The following is a 15,000-nucleotide window of genomic DNA, read 5'->3' as shown; positions in this document are numbered from 1 at the left end:
ATAGCACCGAATGGGCCTAAGTTGGCCAAAAGTACCGATAGAGTACCCACAAATAGCACCGCGTTGGCCTAAGTTGGCCAAAAGTACCGATAGAGTACCCACAAGTAGCACTGAGTTGGCCTAAGTTGGCCAAAAGTACTGATAGAGTACCCACAAATAGCACCGAATGGGCCTAACATGGCCAAAAGTACCGATAGAGTACCCACAAATAGCACCGAATGGGCCTAACATGGCCAAAAGTACCGATAGAGCACCCACATATAGCACCCCATTGGCCTAAGTTGGCCAAAAGTACCGATAGAGTACCCACAAAGAGCACCCAATTGGCCTAAGTTGGCCAAAAGTACCGCCAAGTAGCACCATAGAGGCCCGAGTAGAGCGAAATGTGGGCCAAATTGAACATTTGAAAATTTTTACAAGTCCAGAAAATTTTCTAAGTCCAGAAAATTTTCTAAGTCCAAAGAGTTGGACAAATTTCCTTAGGCCCAAAGGTTGCACTGAATGTTCCTAAGTTGGCCATCAGTACCCATGAAGTATAGCGAAGGTTCACCCGAAAGACACAATACGCCCTAAAGTACCCACAGAGTACCCACAAGTTGCACCCAATTGGCCTAAGTTGGCCAGAAGTACCGACAAGTACCACCATAGAAGCCCGAGTAGAGCGAAATGTGGGCCAAAGTACCGAGTAGTTGCCACAAATGCCCAAATGGATACCAAAATGTGGTACCAAGTACCTAACTGTTGCAACAAATGCTAGCTTTCTGAGCAAAAGCTGTGGACCAATTTCGTAGAAGAACCGCCTAGGCGAAAAGGCAAAAATCGCCGAAGCTGGCCCGCTCGCAGAGCTCGCGGGCCAGGAGATACTCATAGGGCGATTTACTAGAGTGGGGAACTTGAGAATTTTTGTGTCCGAGACTTTGGGCAACTTCGCGGCCGCCCCCTTAAAGTAAAAGATTTTCTCTGGGTGCCTAAAATTCGCAATTCCCGCAAAGTCGGGAAGACGTTAAAGTTTTTGCCCAAAAAATGGCCATCGATTTAAGGTGATTTTCCAATAAGAAAATTTTTCCTAAGATGAATTTTTTCGAATATTTCCTAAACTAAGCGTCGGAGCACATGGCCGTGGAGGAACTTTTGGTAGCTTTTGGCAAGGGCTATCGGATGAAATAATGCGAAAGGCCATCGGAGCGATATTGGATAAATGCGGGCCCATAAACGTACCTAAGAAGTGAAAATTGGTACCTTGCACGCAGGATGCAAGAAATGCTTGAGTGTTAACCATCATCGGTACCAAGTACCTAGGTTATATCGAGTGCGTAGATGGAAGTCGGTACCAAAGGGAAACCTTCCTAGGCTAGGTGCACGCAAGTGAGTATGGATCGATCAGTAGAAAGATGGGAAGCCATAGGAAACCTTCCTAGGCTAGGTGCACGCAAGTGAGTATGGATCGATCAGTAGAAAGATGGGAAGCCCAAGGAAACCTTCCTAGGCTAGGTGCACGCAAGTGAGTATGGATCGATCAGTAGAAAGATGGGAAGCCCAAGGAAACCTTCCTAGGCTAGGTGCACGCAAGTGAGTATGGATCGATCAGTAGAAAGATGGGAAGCCATAGGAAACCTTCCTAGGCTAGGTGCACGCAAGTGAGTATGGATCGATCAGTAGAAAGATGGGAAGCCATAGGAAACCTTCCTAGGCTAGGTGCACGCAAGTGAGTATGGATCGATCAGTAGAAAGATGGGAAGCCCAAGGAAACCTTCCTAGGCTAGGTGCACGCAAGTGAGTATGGATCGATCAGTAGAAAGATGGGAAGCCATAGGAAACCTTCCTAGGCTAGGTGCACGCAAGTGAGTATGGATCGATCAGTAGAAAGATGGGAAGCCCAAGGAAACCTTCCTAGGCTAGGTGCACGCAAGTGAGTATGGATCGATCAGTAGAAAGATGGGAAGCCCAAGGAAACCTTCCTAGGCTAGGTGCACGCAAGTGAGTATGGATCGATCAGTAGAAAGATGGGAAGCCCAAGGAAACCTTCCTAGGCTAGGTGCACGCAAGTGAGTATGGATCGATCAGTAGAAAGATGGGAAGCCATAGGAAACCTTCCTAGGCTAGGTGCACGCAAGTGAGTATGGATCGATCAGTAGAAAGATGGGAAGCCCAAGGAAACCTTCCTAGGCTAGGTGCACGCAAGTGAGTATGGATCGATCAGTAGAAAGATGGGAAGCCATAGGAAACCTTCCTAGGCTAGGTGCACGCAAGTGAGTATGGATCGATCAGTAGAAAGATGGGAAGCCCAAGGAAACCTTCCTAGGCTAGGTGCACGCAAGTGAGTATGGATCGATCAGTAGAAAGATGGGAAGCCATAGGAAACCTTCCTAGGCTAGGTGCACGCAAGTGAGTATGGATCGATCAGTAGAAAGATGGGAAGCCCAAGGAAACCTTCCTAGGCTAGGTGCACGCAAGTGAGTATGGATCGATCAGTAGAAAGATGGGAAGCCATAGGAAACCTTCCTAGGCTAGGTGCACGCAAGTGAGTATGGATCGATCAGTAGAAAGATGGGAAGCCCAAGGAAACCTTCCTAGGCTAGGTGCACGCAAGTGAGTATGGATCGATCAGTAGAAAGATGGGAAGCCATAGGAAACCTTCCTAGGCTAGGTGCACGCAAGTGAGTATGGATCGATCAGTAGAAAGATGGGAAGCCCAAGGAAACCTTCCTAGGCTAGGTGCACGCAAGTGAGTATGGATCGATCAGTAGAAAGATGGGAAGCCATAGGAAACCTTCCTAGGCTAGGTGCACGCAAGTGAGTATGGATCGATCAGTAGAAAGATGGGAAGCCCAAGGAAACCTTCCTAGGCTAGGTGCACGCAAGTGAGTATGGATCGATCAGTAGAAAGTGGGAAGCCCAGTACCAAATGCCCTAGTGAAGACCGTAAACGAATATCATGAACCGAGAAGGAGCACCAAATGCCCTAGTGAAGACCGTAAACGAATATCATGAACCGATAAGGAGCACCAAATGCCCTAGTGAAGACCGTAAACGAATATCATGAACCGATAAGGAGCACCAAATGCCCTAGTGAAGACCGTAAACGAATATCATGAACCGATAAGGAGCACCAAATGCCCTAGTGAAGACCGTAAACGAATATCATGAACCGAGAAGTAGCAACGAATGCCTGAAAAAGTACCAAGTCCACGGTATAGAGTAACGAGAGTTAACCGCCGTGATGTATGCAATGAGGGCAGCCATTGCATGGGTTCTGGACTTGGTTCGCGAATAACTTTTTTGCTAGACATCGGACAAAGTTGACGTGGAAGAACGAAATGTAGCATTTGGTGCCACCTATTTAAAACTTTTTCAAGATTGAAGATCCGATCGATACAGCCTGAGTTATAGGCAAAAGTTGGTGCAAAATTGAGCATTTTTAATGGTGAAAAATCGGTAATCCTCGAATAGCTCCTGTTGGAAGCATCGGACCACATGGTCGTGGAGGAACATATTGTAGCGTGCGGTGTCAAGTATCGACACCCAAAACCGCATGTCCGATGGACGGAAAATGACCAAGTTATAGTGAAAACTTGGTTGCACCAAATTCCCGAAGAAGTGCAACGAGAAGGTGAATGCGATGGTTGTTCGTCGAATAGCTCCGGCCACAGACATGGTAGCGATTAGTGGTGCATGGAAGAAATCTAGCCACAAGTGCCATCTACCCATGGCCAGAAGAAAGTGTGGCCATATCTTGGATACCGGCGGAGCTATGGGGCAAATATGGGCCAAAAATGGTGCAAGTTGGACCAAAAATCCGAAAAAGTACCTAGGTAAATGCGATGGTTGTTCGTCGAATAGCTCCGGCCAGAGACATGGCAGCGATTAGTGGTGCATGGAAGAAATCTAGCCACAAGTGCCATCTACCCATGGCCAGAAGAAAGTGTGGCCATATCTTGGATACCGGCGGAGCTATGGGGCAAATATGGGCCAAAAATGGTGCAAGTTGGACCAAAAATCCGACCAAGTGCGCGAGGCGCTTTCGTGAATAGCTCCGGCCACAGACATGGTAGCGATTAGTGGTGCATGGAAGAAATCTAGCCACAAGTGCCATCTACCCATGGCCAGAACAAAGTGTGGCCATATCTTGGATACCGGCGGAGCTATGGGGCAAATATGGGCCAAAAATGGTGAAGTTGGACCAAAAATCCGACCAAGTGCGCTAGGCGCTTTCGTGAATAGCTCCGGCCACAGACATGGTAGCGATTAGTGGTGCATGGAAGAAATCTAGCCACAAGTGCCATCTACCCATGGCCAGAAGAAAGTGTGGCCATATCTTGGATACCGGCGGAGCTATGGGGCAAATATGGGCCAAAAATGGTGCAAGTTGGACCAAAAATCCGACCAAGTGCGCGAGGCGCTTTCGTGAATAGCTCCGGCCACAGACATGGTAGCGATTAGTGGTGCATGGAAGAAATCTAGCCACAAGTGCCATCTACCCATGGCCAGAAGAAAGTGTGGCCATATCTTGGATACCGGCGGAGCTATGGGGCAAATATGGGCCAAAAATGGTGCAAGTTGGACCAAAAATCCGAAAAAGTACCTAGGTAAATGCGATGGTTGTTCGTCGAATAGCTCCGGCCAGAGACATGGCAGCGATTAGTGGTGCATGGAAGAAATCTAGCCACAAGTGCCATCTACCCATGGCCAGAAGAAAGTGTGGCCATATCTTGGATACCGGCGGAGCTATGGGGCAAATATGGGCCAAAAATGGTGCAAGTTGGACCAAAAATCCGACCAAGTGCGCGAGGCGCTTTCGTGAATAGCTCCGGCCACAGACATGGTAGCGATTAGTGGTGCATGGAAGAAATCTAGCCACAAGTGCCATCTACCCATGGCCAGAACAAAGTGTGGCCATATCTTGGATACCGGCGGAGCTATGGGGCAAATATGGGCCAAAAATGGGTAAAATTGTACGGTCCAAAGCCAAGGGTAAATTTTTTTATTCCTCTAATAACTTCTAGCACAGACATTGAATCGGTTGGTGATGTATGGATGAAATGTAGCAAACAGTTGGAACTACCCATAAAATCTTAAAGATTGACGATCCAATGTATAGAACCGGAGTAATGTGCGATACTTGGTGAAAAATCGAGTGAAAAATTAGCTATAAACTGTTTTTGGCCCATAACTCGAATACTAGACATCGGAAGGGGGGGTCGTAGAACGATTTTTTGTTGCCCTATCGATTCCCTATCGAACGAGCAAAAGTTGTTTTTTTGACCAAAAAGGACCCCTACTCTAGTAAAATTGGCCTGATTTTACTAGTCCCCGGTACCCGTACAGGCAAAATGAGCAAAATGCTCAAGTATGAATGGTTTTTGGCCCATAACTCGAATACTAGACGTCGCAGGGGGGTGTCGTGGAACAATTTTTGGTAGCCCTTGAAATTATCTATCGAATGACATATACTTGATTTTTGGCCAAAAAGTTCCCTAGACTAGTAAAAATCGCATCATTTTACTAGAGTCGGGTACCCTGGACGAAAAACCGCTTAAGTTGCGGTTTTTGGCTAATAACTCGAATACTAGACGTCGCAGGGGGGTGTCGTGGAACAATTTTTGGTAGCCCTTGAAATTATCTATCGAATGACATATACTTGATTTTTTGACCAAAAAGTTCCTAGACTAGTAAAAATCGCATCATTTTACTAGAGTCGGGTACCCTGGACGAAAAACCGCTATAATTGCGGTTTTTGGCTAATAACTCGAATACTAGACGTCGCAGGGGGGTGTCGTGGAACAATTTTTTGTAGCCCTTGAAATTACCTTTCGAATGATATATAGTGGTTTTTTGGTCAAACAGTGACCCCGAGACTAGTAACCCTCCATACACAAAACCGCCTAAAAAGTTTTGGTTTTGCAAAATTTTGAAAAGTGCGTCAAAAAAATTTTTTCAAAAAGTACCAAATCGTGATCAGAACTCACTATAGACCATAAAAAGTGAAATCCGATGGTCATTTGCAACACTTGGTCAATCGAGAAAAATTTCACTTTTTTACTAGAGTCGGGTACCCTGAACGAAAAATCGCTCAAGTGATGGTTTTTGGCCAATAACTCGAATACTAGACGTCGGAGGGGGGTGCCGTAGAACAATTTTTTGTAGCCCTTGAAATTACCTTTCGAATGATATATAGTGGTTTTTTGGTCAAACAGTGACCCCGAGACTAGTAACCCTCCATACACAAAACCGCCTACAAAAACTTTGTTTTGAAAAATTTTGAAAAGTTCAAAAAAATTTTTTTTTCAAAAACTACTAAAACGTGATAAGAACTTACTATAGACCATGAAAAGTGATATCCGATGATAATTTGCAAAAGTTGGTAACTAGTAAAAAATTTCACTTTTTTACTAGAGTCGGTGCAACGAGAAAAAAAAAGTCCGTGATGGAGAAAAATGGCACGTTTTCCACGCCTGTACGCTTTCGTTTTCTATATAGGGGGTAGGTGAGCCAGAAGCATGAATTTGACTGAGTACGTATCTTTATGAATTGGGCCCTTCTAAATCGATTGAGACTACCCCCAGGACGATCGGACGACTGCTTCTGGCTCAAAATGTGGTTTTTAGATTTTGATCGTCAATTATGAGAGAAAAAATCGATTAGAAGTAAAGATACGAAATGCTTGGTCTAAGTTGGGAAACGACTTCGGATATTTGTTGGACGTTGTCGTAGAAGGTCCGAGGACCAAGGAAAAGTGATTTCCAAGTGGATTTATGCACTATTAGTCGATGGTAAGATGTGAAATTAGTAGAACTTACCATACAGTTTGCGAAGTTGAAGCAATCGGTTGGTGAATATGGTACTGTCTGTCCAATTTGGTGGTTCGGAATGAGTGAAACGATGTTGATGATGGATAGACGTTCCGATTGCCCCCGATCGGGGAACATATAGTGGTCTTTAAGGTCCAAGTACCTATGTTTTGGTAAGCAGAACTGAGAGTTAAAGGATGAAAGTCGGCCATTCCTAATATCATCCTATCGGTGGTTCGCGAGTTGTTTGAGGACCGGAGCAGCTCGCGATGAAACGGTCCTAGGGTATTGGTTATCCATCCAAGGAAGAGTAAATGCGATCCTAGATGTGTGTCGTTGGCCGTTCTACCGGTATCGCCTATCGATGAGATATCGACGGGCATGCCTTACTCGAAAGTTGAATTCTAGGATCGATGGTCAAACAGACCTATGAGCGATAAACCAAACTGAACACGTATTGATGTCGGCTTTTCCTATCATTTGATGCCGCAGGTTGTTTAGGGACCGGAGCAACTTGCGGCCGAGACGGTCCCCGGGGGTTTCTTTCTCCAAGGAGTGGAAACTATTAAGCAAGAGTTGTAGCAAGATACGATCCTCTGATGTGTCGTTGGCCGTTCATGCGGTATCGCCTGTCGATGAGATATCGATGGGCATGCCTTACTCTCCTGACTGTTTAATTGAGAGTTATAATCAGGGATCGATGGTCAAAAAGACCTATGAGCGATAAACCAAACTGAACACGTATTGATGTCGGCTTTTCCTATCATTTGATGCCGCAGGTTGTTTAGGGACCGGAGCAACTTGCGGCCGAGACGGTCCCCGGGGGTTTCTTTCTCCAAGGAGTGGAAACTATTAAGCAAGAGTTGTAGCAAGATACGATCCTCTGATGTGTCGTTGGCCGTTCATGCGGTATCGCCTGTCGATGAGATATCGATGGGCATGCCTTACTCTACCGACCTTCTAATTGAGAGTATTAATCAGGGATCGATGGTCAAACAGACCAATGAGCGATAAACCAAACTGAACACGTATTGATGTCGGCTTTTCCTATCATTTGATGCCGCAGGTTGTTTAGGGACCGGAGCAGCTTGCGGCCGAGACGGTCCCCGGGGGTTTCTTTCTCCAAGGAGAAGAAACGATTAAGCAAAAGTTGTAGCAAGATACGATCCTCTGATGTGTCGTTGGCCGTTCAAGCGGTATCGCCTGTCGATGAGATATCGATGGGCATGCCTTACTCTCCCGACTGGATTACTGAGAGTTTAATCAGGGATCGATGGTCAAACAGACCAATGAGCGATAAACCAAACTGAACACGTATTGATGTCGGCATTTCCTATCATTTGTCGCAGGTTGTTTAGGGACCGGAGCAGCTTGCGACCGAGACGGTCCCCGGGGGTTTCTTTCTCCAAGGAGTGGAAACGATTAAGCAAAAGTCGTAGCAATAATCGATCACCTGATGTGTCGTTGGCCGTTCTTGCGGTATCGCCTGTCGATGAGATATCGATGGGCATGCCTTACTCTCCTGACTGTTTAATTGAGAGTTATAATCAGGGATCGATGGTCAAAAAGACCTATGAGCGATAAACCAAACTGAACACGTATTGATGTCGGCATTTCCTATCATTTGTCGCAGGTTGTTTGGGGACCGGAGCAGCTTGCGACCGAGACGGTCCCTTCCCGAAAGATGGTGAACCGAGTCGTCTGGCGTAAAAACCGGACGACTCGAAAGGGCTTGATCCTTTCAAGTGAGCGATAATCACATTCTACGCTCAGTTCGACAGCTACAAGGCAATCACTCGCTATGTTCAGAGCTAATACATGCAACATGCCGGCATTGTTTCCACCGACGCATGGATTCAAGACTGGTGCACTTATTAGTTAAACCGTTCGCCTCCGGGTGTTTCGAGTTCAAGTCTGGATGAGGATTGATCTTGCTGGTAATAGCTTGAGCCCCTGAATAAGGGGTCGAAGCGTACATCTTGAGACCATGTACAACATATTACCAAATCGGCACCATGGGTTCGGGTGCAAGTGATGTAACCGTGAAAGATGTTGAGCAGCCCAACATCGGTTTACACACGCATAATAGGAAGGCAGCGCTGTCGACTGGTCAGTCGTGTAAGAAGTGTGCATTATCGATCACAAATATATTGGTGATCTGTAGGTTGCGCATACACCATGCCCGGTGTAAAGTGCCGTGGTCCCCCCCGGGGGGCTGCATCAAACCGTTCGCCACGCGAACTACCCAATGGAACGAACTCGATGCATTTAATAAGAAGAAGAGATGATAATGAAACACGGTCGATTTAAGAGTTGAAAACGTTGAAATGCCTATAAGCAAGTCTTAAGTTGGTGGTGACCGTTGCGCCCCAACAAATTGGTGCCTTACCCTACACCAAAGAGCCATTCAACATGGTTCAAGTGAGCGATAATCACGCTCTACGCTCAGTATGACAGCTGCAAGGCAATCACTCGCTAAGTTCAGAGCTAATACATGCAACACGCCGGCATTGTTTCCACCGACGCATGGATTCAAGACTGGTGCACTTATTAGTTAAACCGTTCGCCTCCGGGTGTTTCGAGTTCAAGTCTGGATGAGGATTGTTCTTGCTGGTAATAGCTTGAGCCCCTGAATAAGGGGCCGAAGCGTACATCTTGAGAGTAAATGTACAACATATTACCAAATCGGCACCGTGGGTTCTGGTGCAAGTGATGTAACCATGAAAGATGTTGAGCAGCCCAACATCGGTTTACACACGCATAAGGGGTTTATTGTTATCTGTAGGTTGCGCATACACCATACCCGGTGTAAAGTGCCGTGGTCCCCCAGGGGGCTGCATCAAAACGTTCGCCATGCGAACTACCCAATGGAACGAACTCGATGTATTGAAAGAGATGAACAATTAATAGCGAGAATAGGGGCCCGGAAGCAATTCCGCGGCCCTACGGTCGATTCAAGAGTTGAAACGTTGTACAATCGTGGATAGCACCTAGTGCTAATATGGTGAGAGATAATGTGTGAGGAAATTTAGTTTCCTAAAGTTTAGTTAGTGGTTTCCGTTGTGCCCTAACAAACTTAAAGTTGGTGGTGACCGTTACACCCCAACAAATTGGTGCCTTACCCAACACCAAAGAGCCATTCCATATGGTTCTAGAGAGAGAGAGTTGTGTGGAAATTTATTTCCCACTAAGCGAGTGTGTGTCTGTAGTGGAACGAATTCTGGTTGATCCTACCAGTAATATACGCTTGTCTCAAAGGTTAAGCCATGCATGTCTAAGTACAAACATAAATGAATGTGAAACCGCATAAGGCTCAGTATAACAGCTATAATTCACAAGATCATCCTACCACTAGTTACTTGGATAACTGTGGAAAATCCAGAGCTAATACATGCAACATGCCGGGACTGTTGCCCTCGCGGGTAGCTGAACTGGTGCACTTATTAGTTAAACCAATCGCCTCCGGGCGGCTTGAGTTGAAGTCTGGATAAGGACGCAGATCGTATGGTCGCTTGTCGACTGACGACAGATCTTTCAAATGTCTGCCCTATCAACTATTGATGGTAGTGTAGAGGACTACCATGGTTGCGACGGGTAACGGGGAATCAGGGTTCGATTCCGGAGAGGGAGCCTGAGAAATGGCTACCACATCCAAGGAAGGCAGCAGGCGCGTAAATTACCCAATCCCAGTACGGGGAGGTAGTGACGAGAAATAACAATATGGACCTCTCTAACGATGGTCCATAATTGGAATGAGTTGAGTATAAATCCTTCAACAAGGATCAAGTGGAGGGCAAGTCTGGTGCCAGCAGCCGCGGTAATTCCAGCTCCACTAGCGTATATTAAAGTTGTTGCGGTTAAAACGTTCGAAGTTGATTGCCCGTCCAGACACGTGACCGCCACGGGCGCCCGGTTACACGCCGGGGCCGTTCGTGCGCGCGCTCACGGCTGCGACTCACAATGGTGTACTTGGGCGTTACTCTGTGAACGAGTACCGTGCTACCGGTTAACTCCGGCACGGGCTCCTCATGGTGCTCAAGATACTCACATTTACCTTGAACAAATTAGAGTGCTCAAAGCAGGCTAAGACAAAGCGTCCGGCCCCCCCGTGGGGTTGGCGTTGGCCGAGAATAATCTTGCATGGAATAATGGAATATGACCTCGGTTTATACGATTTCGTTGGTTTGTCAGAAACCTAGAGGTAATGATTAACAGAAGTAGTTGGGGGCATTGGTATTACGGCGCGAGAGGTGAAATTCGTAGACCGTCGTAGGACCAACTGAAGCGAAAGCGTTTGCCATGGATGCTTTCTTTAATCAAGAACGAAAGTTAGAGGATCGAAGGCGATTAGATACCGCCCTAGTTCTAACCGTAAACGATGCCAATTAGCAATTGGGAGACGCTACCCCTATTCGGTGCTCTCAGTCGCTTCCGGGAAACCAAAATCGGGTTCCGGGGGAAGTATGGTTGCAAAGTTGAAACTTAAAGGAATTGACGGAAGGGCACCACAAGAAGTGGAGCTTGCGGCTTAATTTGACTCAACACGGGAAAATTTACCAGGTCCAAACTTATCGAGGTAAGACAGATTGATAGCTCTTTCTCAAATTTAAGGGTAGTGGTGCATGGCCGTTCTTAGTTCGTGGAATGATTTGTCTGGTTAATTCCGATAACGAACGTGACTCAAACATGCTAACTAGAACGCTGTCAGCAGTGCGCCTCCGGGCGCACCTGACGTTACAGCCGGGCGGCGCCTTCACGGGCGGTCGTCGGCTACGTTTGCCCTGCTTAGCGGGACAACTTGTGTTTAGCAAGCTGAGAATGAGCGATAACAGGTCCGTGATGCCCTTAGATGTTCTGGGCTGCACGCGTGCTACAATGTGGGTCGCAGCGTGTTCTCGCCAATAGGCGCCCCCATTCCGAGAGGAACGGGAAATCACTAAAATGCCCATCTAGTCGGGATTGGGGACTGCAACGGTCCCCATGAACCTGGAATTTCTAGTAAGCACTAGTCATTAGCTAGTGCTGATTACGTCCCTGCCCTTTGTACACACCGCCCGTCGCTACTACCGATGGATTATTTAGTGAGGTTTCTGGAGGCTTACCTTCCGCGGTTCCTTCGTGAGCTGCAGCTGGCATGGCTGAAGTTGACCGAACTTGATGATTTAGAGGAAGTAAAAGTCGTAACAAGGTTTCCGTAGGTGAACCTGCGGAAGGATCATTACTGATGATCGTCCGCGAGTGACCAACCATGGGCTGCCTTCGGTGTAGCTCGGTCGCTCGCTTGCTATGTGTCAGAATTTGTTGAAAGCCAACTCGTTCGTTGTACACTTTGATGGGTGACCATCACTGTGTCCCCGTGCCGAGCTAGATCTCCCCTAGCCGTAAGGCACTTGAACGCCCCTTCGACGACGAGTTGCATGTGTGTGGTATGTGTCAGAATCTGGTGAAGCTTTCTGCATGTGATGTGCCTTGTGTGGATCCGTGGCCATTGCATTGTGTCTGGTGCTTAGATACCCAGACACTTAGAACGCTTGCGCGGAAAGCAAACTCGATCGTTGTACACTTTGATGGGTGACCATCACTGTGTCTCCGTGCCGTGCTAGATCCCCCCTAGCCGTAAGGCACTTTGAACGCCCCTTCGACGACGAGTTACAAGAGTGTGGTATGTGTCAGAATCTGGTGAAGCTTTCTGCATGTGATGTGCCTTGTGTGGATCCGTGGCCATTGCATTGTGTCTGGTGTGTAGGTACCCAGACACTTAGAACGCTTGCGCGGAAAGCAAACTCGATCGTTGTACACTTTGATGGGCAACCATCACTGTGTCTCCGTGCCGTGCTAGATCTCCCCTAGCCGTAAGGCACTTTGAACGCCCCTTCGACGACGAGTTACAAGAGTGTGGTATGTGTCATAATCTGGTGAAGCTTTCTGCATGTGATGTGCCTTGTGTGGATCCATGGCCATTGCATTGTGTCTGGTGTGTAGGTACCCAGACACTTAAGCAAACTCGATCGTTGTACACTTTGATGGGCGAGCATCACTGTGTCTCCGTGCCGTGTAAGAGCTCCCCTGGCCATCAGGCACTTGAAAGGTCCTTGGACGACGAGTTACAATAGTGGTGTGTTAGATACGTCAGATTACGGTGTCTACTACTGTGCAATACGTATCCGGCTACGGCACGGAACGAACGGGAACTGTGGTGCAGACAAACAAGAGTTAAGCCTATTAGTCATTAACTCTAAGGACGGGGCCATGGGGCGGTACACAAAGGATACGGATGAGCGAGTATGCAGGCCCAATACTCAATAGCTCGATCCGATCCAAGCACATGAGTTGACTGCGGCGTCAGGTTAACCAATGTGCTAGATTCTATTTGGCCAGTAGAATCTTGTGTCTTATGCGATTTGATACCAAGACACCAGAACGAAAGTTAGTTGAAGAGTTATTAAACTCTTATGAAGTATGGTTGTGCAATCACAACTTATGACTTTAACCTATAAAGTGGATATGGACTTGCAATTATAACATGGAATCTCTACACACCCCATGAGCTCGATCCAATCCACGCACACGAGTTGCCTGAGTAGCGACAGGTATACCGATGTGCAATACGTATCCGGCCACGGCACGGAACGAACGGGAACTGTGGTGCAGACATACAAAGAGTTAAGCCTACTAGTCATTAACTCTAAGGACGGGGCCATGGGGCGGTACGCAAAGGATACGGATGAGCGAGTATGCAGGCCCAATACTCAATAGCTCGATCCGATCCAAGCACATGAGTTGACTGCGGCGCCAGGTTAACCAATGTGCTAGATTCTATTTGGCCAGTAGAATCTTGTGTCTTACGCGATTTGATACCAAGACACCAGAACGAAAGTTAGTTGAAGAGTGATTAAACTCTTATGAAGAATGGTTGTGCAATCACAACTTATGACTTTAACCTATAAAGTGGATATGGACTATCAATTATAACATGGGGCACACACCATGTTCTCGATCCAATCCACGCACACGAGTTGCCTGAGTAGCGACAGGTATACCGATGTGCAATACGTATCCGGCCATAGGCACGGAACGAACAGGAACTGTGGTGCAGACATACAAGGGCCATGGGGCGGTACGCAAAGGATACGGATGAGCGAGTATGCAGGCCCAATACTCAATAGCTCGATCCGATCCAAGCACATGAGTTGACTGCGGCGCCAGGTTAACCGATGTGCTAAGAGAGTTGTTCCTGGGCCTTCAAAGTGACTTCAAAACTATCTTAGCGAATGGTGGCCATGGGCGTAGACATGAGCCACAAGTCACAAGGCCTGGGACTATTGGGTAATAAAGACAACTTAGTCAGAAAGTTAGTCTTTGGACGTACCACCGGGATTGTGTTACATTGGGAACCTTACTATAAAACCCTAGGCAGGGGATCACTCGGCTCATGGATCGATGAAGACCGCAGCTAAATGCGCGTCACAATGTGAACTGCAGGACACATGAACACCGATAAGTTGAACGCATATTGCGCGTCGGACGATTAAACCCGGCCGATGCACACATTCTTGAGTGCCTATCAATTCCTTGATATACAACAAACCAAACTTCAGGGTGGAGCGTGCCACAATAGAACACTATGGCGAGCAGCCCGTCTAGTGTCGTGGGGGAAACACGCTTCCACACTGTGCATAATGGCGTGCTCGGGACCTTTGTTGGGACCGCAGGGCGCTGAAAGTAAAGGGGTGAACCGCATAAATCGCACGCACGTAAACGCGCACACACACAAATAGAGTGAGACGTATCGTAGGATACCGCTAAGAGTACGTTGTGAAACATGGGGAAATTCAATCGAAAACCTCTTTGATGTCCAAGAATTCGTTGACCGTATCCGTCGTAATACTGGATCAACGTGCTTGGGGGAAAACGTCAAAGGGTTTTATAATAGTGGTGCATGATTAACCCATCGATGCCCGAGGGGAACATGTTGTCCAATACAATAGTGGTGCAGTTGGCTCGACATGCTCGGGGGGAGACATCGTGGGTCCAAGTCGACCAAGTCGACCGAGAGTTGTTGTTGAGAGATCGAATCAAAACGATGCCGAGCGGAACTCGTTGTCCTTATTGGAGTGATATTCGGACAACGTGCTCGGGGGGGCCATCGTTGATTCAAAAATGACCGTAAATTGCCCAATCCGTGTGTGTGTGTGTGTGAAGTGTTGTTGCG

At 47.3% G+C, this 15,000-nt stretch overlaps 1 non-coding gene across 1 annotated transcript; it reads left to right on the top strand.

Annotated features, from left to right (window-relative positions):
* Positions 1-14,193: 14,193 nt before the first annotated feature.
* Positions 14,194-14,351, top strand: LOC125773709 (5.8S ribosomal RNA). Its single transcript, XR_007420315.1, has one exon. It is a non-coding gene; the product is annotated as a 5.8S ribosomal RNA (ribosomal RNA).
* Positions 14,352-15,000: the final 649 nt, after the last annotated feature.

Source organism: Anopheles funestus (assembly GCF_943734845.2).
Source record: "Anopheles funestus chromosome X unlocalized genomic scaffold, idAnoFuneDA-416_04 X_unloc_47, whole genome shotgun sequence".
NCBI lineage: Eukaryota > Metazoa > Arthropoda > Insecta > Diptera > Culicidae > Anopheles > Anopheles funestus.
The sequence above is the reverse complement of the archived record's forward strand: the minus strand, read 5'-3'. Positions and strand labels throughout refer to the sequence as shown.